This window comes from Macrobrachium nipponense, chromosome 21, assembly GCF_015104395.2.
Source record: "Macrobrachium nipponense isolate FS-2020 chromosome 21, ASM1510439v2, whole genome shotgun sequence".
NCBI lineage: Eukaryota > Metazoa > Arthropoda > Malacostraca > Decapoda > Palaemonidae > Macrobrachium > Macrobrachium nipponense.
Genome location: NC_087212.1, coordinates 41455496 through 41467522, shown reverse-complemented (window position 1 = coordinate 41467522; position 12027 = coordinate 41455496). Strand labels below are relative to the sequence as shown.

The window sequence follows — 12027 nt, the reverse complement described above, 5'->3', positions numbered from 1 at the left end:
TCAAGTTAATGGCCCGTGTAGGCTTGTTCCGTATGAATAGGGTTCACCTTCTAGATAATACTAATAGTAATAATAAAACACAGATCACTATCACCTGCCACACTCGCTGACACTATCACTATAACTCACATTCAACCTGTTCTATGAATCTCGTAGGTTTACACTATAATTAATATCTAACAATGTAAGGATGATAATCGCAGCAAATATGACTTTTAAAAAAATGTCTAATCAGCATCATATCAATAAAGATCTCTCTCTCTCTCTCTCTCTCTCTCTCTCTCTCTCTCTCTCTCTCTCTCTCTCTCTCTCTCTCTCTTCTACGAGCTGCCCATAGCTGTGCTACCACAATGACATACTAACCTTCATACTGTCATGTTTGCGTATGTATGCATGCATTAATGTATGTGTAAGCGTAAATTCCCATTTCAGCAACTTAATATGAGAGAGAGAGAGAGAGAGAGACGCCTCCCTTATAAGCATCCGGGATATAGAGCCTAGCACGGAGTGTGTGTCAATATTGACATCCAGATTAAGCGAGTAAAATATACCCCTGACGCAAGAGTAGGTTTACTGCACGGGGAATGAGATGCACACACACGCACACACCCACACACATACACACACTTCGCAAAATCATTATTTCCTGCAGGTACCAGACAAGAAATAATGGATGGAAACTAGAGCTGAAGAGATACAACACATCTCATTGGGGGAGCTTCTTCACATATAAGATAAATGTGACACGTGGAATAAACTGCCACCAGAAGTTGTAAACAGAAACAGTGTGGAAGAGTTCAAAAGAAAGCTAGACAAAATCATTAGGACACTGTGAATGAACAGTAAACCCTGCTCCTAGAGATAATCGAGCACACGATGCCTCCTCGGATGGACTAACAAGTCTTTGAGACATCCTAATCCTTGAAACTCCTTGTAAATCCTGTCTAAAACTGTCCAAGTATATTCGTCATTCATAATAAGCAAGTTAGGAATGAAATGGAATATAAAATTTACGCCAAAGGCCAAGCGATGGGACCTATGAGGGCTTTCTGCGCTGAAAGGTATACTAACAGTAAATATGTTCGAAAGGTAAAATATACAGCTGGAAAGTAAGATGGAATAAAACGAAAATGAACGAAGGTACAGTAAAAGGAATGAAAGGAGTTAATACAACCAAGCTGCTATACAGCGGCCTAGTTATATTAACACTTTAGCGGTAATTTAACAAGAAATAAAGGCGAGGACCAACATACAATCAATACGACGGAGGCAAACTGTAATAAAATTTATTCATCTGCCAACAACTATTCTTTTTTCAACAAAACAATTTCTGTATTCACACAAACACAACCGGGAGATTCCGTTCCTCGACTCGATGCAGAAACAGCGAAAAGCCAAAAGATTTCCTCCACCTTTGTGAAGAGAGAGAGAGAGAGAGAGAGAGAGAGAGAGAGAGAGAGAGAGAGAGAGAGAGAGAGAGAGCCTAAAACAAGTTCAGCTTTAAGAGGAACATCACAAAGTGAACACAATTAAAAACTGAATTCTGTTCAACAGCGTCCATACATCAGCTGTAATGCTGCCTTTGTTAAGCTGCATTACTTGATTAATGGAGGCAACAAATACAAGATGGCGATGAGAGAGAGAGAGAGAGAGAGAGAGAGAGAGAGAGAGAGAGAGAGAGAGAGAGACAGTGGTAATTTGCAATTAATAAATGCGTATTGTGCAAAGAGTTTAAGGCATACTAGGGTTTGAACAATTTAAGTACGTAACCTAAAACAACACACAAATGGACATCAGTTCTGTTACATACAACACCTTTATTTATACAACAAACAAGTAACACCTCAGCAAGCATTGGCCCAAAACTGTTTGGAATAAACAATTCACTGTCTCCTACGAACTCCACACAAAACTAACGTATATATATATACTTATACGTATAGCATGTGTCATCCGTCTCGATGCACATTAAGCACAAAATGTGAAATCCTTAATGTTACTGGAAAACAACTCTAAGGCACTGTTACCAAACGTAGCAGCACACGGCACCCTAAAAATAAAAAGAAATAGATAAAAATAGGTAGAACTGCAAATGTAACGGCCTCCAGGCACGAGTTCAAAGAAGTCGAGGATGTTTACATTTTCCGAGGCACCAAAGGAAAATAAAACCCGACCCAACTGAAGAACCTTTCTCACATGGAATACTGATAAAAGAAAATCATGAAACGTTTTTGTACTCTGAATGTGTCCGTGTACGTATGATGTATGTATGTATGCATGTATGTATGTATGAATGCCGTTATGTATCTATGTATGTATACATACATCGAGCTACAATGTCCTTTAATATCTAATTCGCTCTACCTCGGAATTAATATATTTTCATATATGGATGTATGTATTTTTGTATGTATGTATGCACGCTTAATGTAAAAATAAAATAACCATTTCATCGATCTCATTAGAATATATTTTAAAAAAAATCTAGAGAAGAAAGGGAAAGAAGGAGAGAGAGAGAGAGGAGAGAGATTTTCGATGAGAACAGAAGAGAAAGAGGGGATGAGAGAGAGAGAGAGAGAGAGAGAGAGAGAGAGAGAGAGAGAGAGAGAGAGTACCATCCCGCCGGGAAATGGGAAGGAATTAATTCGTCGAGACTCTTGTCTGTGTGGACTTAGATGCTGCCAATTGCTGTTACTGAAAGCAATGATGTTGGCTCGGACTTCAAGGCTGCATACAAAGTGTCAGATCGAGTTAGAATCAAGCCCTGTATTAAGTTCACTGGAAAAACCGGTGGCCTTGCATCTTAGCTTGTCCAGTAGGATACCCAAGAATCTTTGATGTGAGTGGACCACATTAAGCTATCGGGAGAAGATATCTACAAGAGCATTTTCCTGGTGCTTTAGCGTAATGCATTTAAATCTAGGTTCAAATAACCGTCATAGTTTCTTTCCGAACGTATGGGCTCAAAATTCTCCACGTTCAAGGTTGCTCGTTGGTCTGAGCTCATGGATACACTAAATTATATAGTTCCCTTATTATTATTATTATTATTATTATTATTATTATTATTATTATTATTATTATTATTATTATTATTATTCATAAGATGACTCCTACTCATTCGGAACAAGCCCACGGGGACCACTGACTTGAAACTCAAGCTTCCAAAATAGCTATTCGTACGAAAGAGGAGGAGGAAGAAGGAAATACAGAAAGGAGACATCACACTTTTAGAAACTTTTCCGTTTTCATGAGAGTAATAAGACCGAGACAAGAGGATCGTCTGCAAATACAGATACAAAAAGAAACCTCTGCTGGTTATTATCGACATCATTAATCATTACACAAAAAAGAAGAGAACCAAGAACAGTTCCTTGCGGGATAGCTGATACGACGTGGGCCGGTTTGGATACTGCTCCATTAGCCGGCACCTGAAGCGTTTCATTTGATAGGAAATTATGTAGCCTGGCTTGTACAAGTTCCCTTATCTGTGTTTTCAGTTTGTTGCATAGTATGAAGTGGTACCCTTTGAAGAGTCACAAGGAAGTACAAGGATTAGAATGTCTCAAAGACTTTTTAGTTCATCCTAAGAGGAGACATCGTGCGCTCACTTATCTCTAGGAGCAGGTTTTAATGTTCATCTAGTGTCCTAATGATTTTGTCTACCATTCTTTTAAACTCTTCTACACTTGCTGAGAGAGAGAGAGAGAGAGAGAGAGAGAGAGAGAGAGAGAGAGAGAGAGAGCCTTGCAAATGATAAATCCATTTCTTCCTTTAAGATCATTCCACGATACCATTCAAATCATAATACATTCCACGTATCAAAACACGCAATGCACCATTATTGATTATTTATACTGAATACAATCTCAGCGGAATTTTTTCATACTGACAACACAATGCCCAGACTGGTTGACTCACTGACTTTATAATAATAATAACAGCAATAATAGCTTGGTTAAGGGGAGCAAGGGAATCACTTTGAATTCCTGTATGTCACTTATAGACAATAACTTTGTTAAATTAAAGCTGTTAACTACAGAAACGATAATAAAGCTTGTTAACAACAAAATCTAATGTCAGGTTTACCATGCAAAAAGAAGAAGAAGAAGAAGAAGAAGAAGAAGAAGAAGAAGAAGGAGAGAGAGAGAGAGAGAGAGAGAGAGAGAGAGAGAGAGAGAGAGAGAGAGAGAGAGATCCACAAGAAAGAAAAACTCGTATTTTCTTGACCCTTCATCATCCTTTTAACGTTAAATGAATGGTTTTCTTGGAACGAAAGGGTGAAACATTACGCACTAAATACGAGCAACTATACTCTGTTTATTTTTTCCATCTGTCCACCCGCCTGTGGTGTTTGCGTATGGTAACACTGCGTCCCGGGCTTTAGATAGTTGCGCTATGTGTAAGTTTTAGGTAAATAAAAGGATATCTGGGTGTATATTTGCAACTGAAAAGTGTTTTAATAATTTACTGTATGCGAATTACACCGTTAATATTCGAAATAGGATATTATTATAATCGTTGAATGAAGGCTGAATGTAACTATCTAAAGCCCGGGACGCAGTGTTACCATACACAAACACCACAGGCGGGTGGACAAATGGAAAAAACCGAGTATAGTTTATCCAGATGAGAGCAAGATTCAGTGTCGTTATTATACCAAATCTCTTAACTTTTAAATCTCAAACAAGGATAAAGCACTCCGAGGGCGTCAAATCTACGCGAGTACTTACTTAACTTTATTAACCAGAAATGGACATATGCTGGGATCCCAAAAAAACTTGAATAGTTCGAGATAATAGATAAACTCTAGTAAGATGATCTTAATCAACGCGGTAATTAACAAACTGATTCACTAAAATCTGCGGTAATGGCGCATACGATATAGGATTTTTGAAAAAAAAACAAAAATAAATTATATATATATATATATTATATATATATATATATATATATTATATATAAATTTTCTCTTTTTCAAACTGTGGTCACTCATTGCCGGTTCTGAGGAGACACATTTTCGCAAATATCCGGACACTGGCAGCATACAGACATAAGGGCAAGCACGCTGAGCCGATATGATAACTACTTCCTTACCGGACATAACTAGACAGAAATAATATTTCAGAACGTTAAAAAAAAGTCAGAATTGTTAATGTTAAAAAATTATACGAAATAACAAAGATTATTATAAATGCTTTTATTTTTCTCGCTTCTTAACGATACACATCACCAAAACTCAAAACCACATACACTAACTTTTGTGTTTATGTATTTCTTGAAGATGCAGTGTTGTTTAATGACAGTGAAACACCACAACTACTAACAAAACAAAGTGTGTTTACTGATTCTTCGGAGGAAACGCGTACTAGATGAAGAAAAGAAAAGAAAAAAAAAACTTTTCCGCTGAAAAAATAAAAGGAAAATAAACCGGCCAAAGGCGGTTCCCACGTTGAATGCGAAAATTTCAGCCTATCCCGCTTGCATTCGGGATACAGATCGATGGATTCTGACTGCAAAGCTGATTAGGGAGGGAAGAGAGAGAGAGAGAGAGACAAAAAAAAAAAAAAAAAAAAAAAAAAAAAAGAAAGAAAAAAAAAACAAAAAAAAAAAAAAAAAAACGGCCTAATTTGGCCCGTCGCTACTCTGTGGCTCTGGAAAAGTTTCGCAAAATGGCCAGCCCTAGATTTTATTCCTCATTGCCAGGGGTTATAAAATCTCGCCGGACTGAAATGATGGTTCACGAAAATCACGCATAACTTACATATACACACACAAATAAATAAACAAAGAGAGAGAGAGAGAGAGAGAGAGAGAGAGAGAGAGAGAGAGAGAGAGAGAATCACCCCAATTAATAAGTTTTGGATTATCCCAATTAATAAGAATCCAAAGGATGAACACTTGAAAATATGCAATTAAAGACATCACGAATCCAGAGAGAGAGAGAGAGAGAGAGAGAGAGAGAGAGAGAGAGAGAATTACCCAAAATTCACAAGAACTAAAGAATCAATACCTTAAGAGTATGCAATTAGAGAAATCACGGACCCCAGTCATTTCAAAGCCATTACTTGACATCCCACACGAGAGATATGGCATATTACGAAATTCCAAATCCCCCTAGACTGACATCATGGTAATACGAATGCCTAATGAACGCGACTGAAAAGTCCACAGACTAAACAACAAAAGAACAGAACACAGGATTTAGGCCAAAGGCCAAGCGCTGGGACCCATGAGGGTCATTCAGCGCTGAAAGGGAAATTGACAATAAAAAGGTCTGAAAGGTGTAACAGGAAGAAAACCTCGCAGTTGCACTTTGAATTAATTGTTACGAGAGGGTTAAAAATTAAGAAGGAAGAAAGAGAATATGAACGGAGGTACAGCAATAGGAATGAAAAGGGTTGCTGCTAGGGGGCCGGAGGGACACTGCAAAGAACCTTATGTAATACCTACAGTGCACCAAATGAGGTGCACTGAAGGCACTACATGCCTAAGGGACCCCAAGGATAGAAGCCCTGTGTGGAGTGGAAACAGAAACGATGAATGGAGGAGGAGGAGGAGAAGGAGGAAGAGGAGGAGGAGGAGGAGGAGGACCTCAAATAGTCACCCATGTAACTAGTACTTATGAACATACAACTTACGTCAGTTCTCACGAATGTCGGGGTGAATGAACCTCGACGAGTGAAAACATACATACGGAGAAACAGAAAATTTAGATGACAACACCCCCCCCCCTGCCCCACCTCTAACTATACAGAATTCAAATAAATGCGTAGGTAAAGCAACGGGACGTCTCTAAATCAACAGTCGATGCCTTTTCTAAGGCACAAGTATGCACACGATTACTGATGCAAACACTGAATAACTGCGGAACTTTACAATAAAATGAATCTTAATTAAAGGCAATCCAATTTCATCCAGAAATTTATATAAGAGCACACCATGTGCAAAGGGAAGGAAAAATTAAAGCAAATGATATTTACATTCATAAAAAAAGTTGCAAGTTATTTAACAGTGGCCATAAATCTTATTAATATTAAAATGTACTGCTGACATTAAAGCAGCAACTTTTTAATCTTTTTAATTTTAGGTTATCTTTTAATTTCAGACCTTTATTGTATATTTCTAATATTGTATATACTGAACCATCTCTGTTTCTTTTTCTCATTTCAATATTTTACCACACCCACGTCTTTTACTCACTTCAGAGAAGTATCTTATACAACTACAACGAACCGCAAGACACCAGACGAAATGCCGCCGCATTCCGTAGTCTCCCTCCTGCCCGTTTACCCTCCAAATATCTGCTGCAACAAAAGGAACCCGAACGTTTTAAATGTGGCCCCGTCCCGGCTCTCTCTGTTCGAGTGGTCCAGCGACTGGGGCGCTCTCGTTTGGGTCTCCCCCACCCCCTTACCTCTCTCTGGCTGTACCATGCCATTAATTCCTTTAAGTTACGCCCGACCTTTCAGAGGAGTCCTCTCTCTCTCTCTCTCTCTCTCTCTCTCTCTCTCTCTCTCTCTCTCTCTCTCTCTCTCTCTCTCTCTGTGTGTGTGTGTACCCGCGAACAGTTTTCACAATTATTATTTTTAAAAATCCCAATTCTAAATTTTCACACTTTCTTCAATCAAAACAACGACTTATGGACACTAAAACAACCAAGTTACTTCTAGATAATTTAACATCTTAAAAATTTTATATACATATTTAACTTGTTAAACAAACAAAGCAACCTTTTCCACAAACTGAAGATTGCACGAAACACGGCTGCAATGATCATTATCCGCCGATGAGGCTATGTTAACCGGTCATGATAGACTTCCTAAGACTAAATCATTCACAAGTTGTATCTCTGTCTCTCTCTCTCTGTCTCTCTCTCTGATGAATGTCGTTCAAGAGCTTTATGCGCAAGGCTCGCGTCATGTCCCGTGAGGATTGCGTCACACACCCGAGGGGCAATCATGCAGGATTTTATCAAATGCTATGTCATGACGAAAAACATTCCTTCGTGTCCAGTTCTTGTCTAAATTTTCACCTGATCGAAAAATCAACTTCAAATACAACAATTGCCATTAAAAGAGATCTATACGAAGCTAGTAGAAAGAATAACAAAAGAAAAGGAGATCAACAAACAATAAATAGTACGAACGCAAAGAACATTCGTCATTTTTCGGATTCCCTTCCTAGGTTATACAGAAACGATATACGAAGACAATTCTTAAAATTTTCAGCTTCGAACAGTTAAGGAATAAACCTGGCATTAAAAAACAAATACTCCTTCTGCCCTTGAAAACATCTTGCATTAATCTGTTCGTCTAAGTCGGAGACGAAAAAATCCGACTGCTAAAAAAAGGAAAGGAAAGAAAAGCAACGAGTGAGGGGTTGGAGGAACTTGACTTGCTATCCATTTCTCATTAGTTTGTCGGTTAATAAAACGGTTTTTCAATATTCTCTTAAATATAATTAGAAGTCTTTCACACTCTAATAAAATCTTAAAAGTACCCTGACATCATAATCCCCCCGCCAGTGCTAGCTATCATGCAAATCTCTCTCTCTCTCTCTCTCTCTCTCTCTCTCTCTCATGAATCATTCATTCAATTTTCTCTTCAATATAATCAGGATTCTTTAGCAATTTCTCTCTAGTAAAGTATAATGTAACCTTCCATCCCATATTCTAAAGTAAATCAAACACACTCCTAACTCAACTCTCTCTCTCTCTCTCTCTCTCTCTCTCTCTCTCTCATGAATCATTCACTCAATTTGCTCTTACATATAATGTGAAATATTTCAACATATTCCCTTTACTTTCATCTGAAGTATCCTTGTATTATAACCCTCCCTCTTTTCCTAGCTATCACGTGAAAGCTTCTCTCTCTCTCTCTAACCAACCTCCACCCCCCCCCTCGACCCTAAACAACCTAATCATTATCCCTGCATCCACTTGTGTCTTCCTATCACATTACCCCCTCCCCCCCACCAAAACTCCACTACACAACTGGCGACCACTGACTGCATCCAACCGCGTTTTTCTCCCTCTCCCCTACTCATCCAGGCCTTTGCTGGCCACCTGACCCCCACTACAGCAATATGATGACAGTACGCCTGTTTTGGTGGATATTCTTCTTGTTTGTTTTATTTAGCGTATTGGTGTGTGCGACGCGAGAAACAATGGATACACAACAAAGCAAAGAAACGATGGAAAAGCGAAAACAAGAGAAACAATGGAAAAAGCAACAAGCTAAATGAATAATGGAAAAGCAACAAATCAAAGAAAACAACAAAGAAACAATGGAAAAAACGAGAGAAGCAATGAAAAAGCAACATGCAAACAAACAAGGAAGGAAACAAACCGAAGAAACGATGGACATACATCAAACCAAACAAGCAAGGGATAAAAACATATATACCGAATAAACAATGGAAAAAAACCCAGAGAAACAACAGAAAACACGAAATAAAAGAATGGAAAAGCAACAAACCGCGGAAACATTGGAAAAACTACAACACGAAGAAACAACGGGAAAATCACACACCAAAGAAACAATGAAAAAACACCAAACCTACGTCACAACTGAATAACAACAAAGAAACAATGGAAAAGCAACAAACCAGCATCACAGGTACGAAAAAAAGTCAAATCATGATTTTATGCTAAATTCGTGGGGGCAAATTTAGAGGGTGACTTAGCCACATGTGAAATCAATCTACTGGTTCCGCAACGTCCTCTCTCTCTCTCTCTCTCTCTCTCTCTCTCTCTCTCTCTCTCTCTCTCTCTCTATTATGAAAACGCCAGGAGAAGCTTGAGTGGCAATGTGAAGAGAATTCCTCTTTCGAACTGTACACAGTTTCTAAACATATGTCTGATAAAAAAAAAATCTCAACCTTTGTGTGTTGTTCAATATGTCCTTCCGGTCGCCTGAACTACAACTGCTCCCAACAGATGACATAAATTATAACCATGGACTTACTGAAGAAATCGAGAATAGAAAAAAAAGACAAGGAAATGACTCAACATAGGAACGCTCAGCACACCGGTGTTATCCGCTGCCATGACTTGGCATAATGATGCGACGTATACATAGAATACAGAATTTAGCAACTTCACGAGTAATTAACAGGTGTTATTCTATGTCACTAAGACTTTAAACTTTTACTTGCGAGGGCACAATTTACACAACCGGAACTCAGTGCGGAGTTAAAGTGAAAAATTAAAGGGAAAAATCTCGAGGAATCACGAAGTACGTATAAACTTCACACGTTGCCTCCAAATGTGTCTTATTGAAGTTATTTCTGGGCAAAGTTCTGAAAGAGTTCCCTTCATGACACATTTTCGTTCACTGCTATCTCAGTGGTTTCATGAAAAGGTATGTTCGTCAATACAGATTCAGTATCTAAACTCCAGTAAAAATAACTGCGAAGTATTTTCATATTCTTTAAGTCATCGACTAATTAGTTAATGAATTATTTCTTATACAGTTTTGATACCGAACCTCTTAATGAAACCATTAACATAGGAGTGAATTAAATTTTCTCACAAAAATAAGTTCTCGGCATTTTTGGAGGCAATACGTAAAGATTCCAATATTTTACTGTTTACTTATGTTCCAACGAACAATTGAATGAATACTCAGACTCTTGATTCAAAAGTATTTATGATATGTTCTGCAAACTTCCGTCCAACTCCACAAACGACATTCAGGTATAAAAGCAAAGTTTGTTACGAAGTGACCTTGACCTTCAACTTCGTCCTCCCACTTCAACCACAATCAAGTCAGTCACAAAATCAGCTGACAATGACAACTTCGACGCTCGGCTGACCTTGAAGTGCTGGCGTCCGTGGGAAGAACCTCTGTCTTCATGAGTCGAGGTAAAACGATCAATATTCTTTGCGAAAGAAAGAAAAAGAACAGACACACACACACACACACACACAAACAATCAATGCTTTAACCATCGCCTTTAACAGAGCTTGCAAAAAAAAAAAAAAAAAAAAAAAAAAAAAAAAAGGAATTCTACTCCAAAGAAACTTCGCAATTTGCGACAAAATACAATCTGGACAGGGGCCAATGGTCTCGATATGATTAATCGATGTCGCACTGTGAAATGCTAGAGTTCCTGTTTATTTTCGGGCCAATGAATCACCGCATCATTGACGGGCTACTTTGAGCAAACCTTCAACTAAATTTAAAATCCCATTGCCACAGAAACGAGGAATATATATAATAATGACATACGATTTTATTCTTTATTTTGGACAAGCAATAAAATCCTTGCAACTAGGACACTGACGTACAAATAGCCTATACGGCCCCTTGAAAAAGTTACATATGTCCTTGTTCACATAATCATGTCCTTTTCTTAGTGTGTATAATTGTTTTAGAAGTCACATTTCATTAAGAATTCATTTAATCATGTTCCTTGCTTAATGTGTAAATTTGTGTTAAAGAAGTCACGTTTAGAAAAAACAAAACAAAAACAAAAGAACAGCCAATGAAAAACAAGCAAATAGCAAAATGAAAAAACATCTTTCTGACAAAGAGAATTCAGAAAAAAAACTCCGCCCTACGATGAACCACAGGCATGCCAGACAAGGCTTCAAAACAATGAACACTACATAAATTACCTTGGCGAGTACACTGCACCTTATCTACTACGATCCCTTACTCAGACGTGAGATTAAATACTGGTTCTCCGTTCATGAGATGAGCCCAAGGAGAGGTGCTAATTCAAAACTGCGATATAACTAAATTAAAATTTGTATTACAATTTACATGAGTATTATGCCACATCGTTTCCTCATAGAAGAAGAAGAAGAAGAAGAAGAAGAAGGTTAATGCAAACCTCCACCAAAGATCAGAGCAACGCCCCAAATGTTCTACATTTTCGTTCCTTTCACGAATACTAGGCTGCCATTAGATTCGTTACTCCGGCACTCAAGTGTTACTTACGGTTTCTTTCACAGTCAAAAAGAAGCTCATTTCCTGTCAATTCTCATCAGCGAGAGTGACAGTCAAGAAAGCTATCAGA

At 38.1% G+C, this 12027-nt stretch overlaps 1 protein-coding gene across 3 annotated transcripts in view; it reads right to left on the bottom strand.

Moving 5' to 3' along the window:
• Positions 1-12027, bottom strand: part of LOC135197960 (reticulophagy regulator 3-like) — a 131415-nt gene that overhangs the window by 42976 nt on the left and 76412 nt on the right. The window lies entirely within an intron of this gene.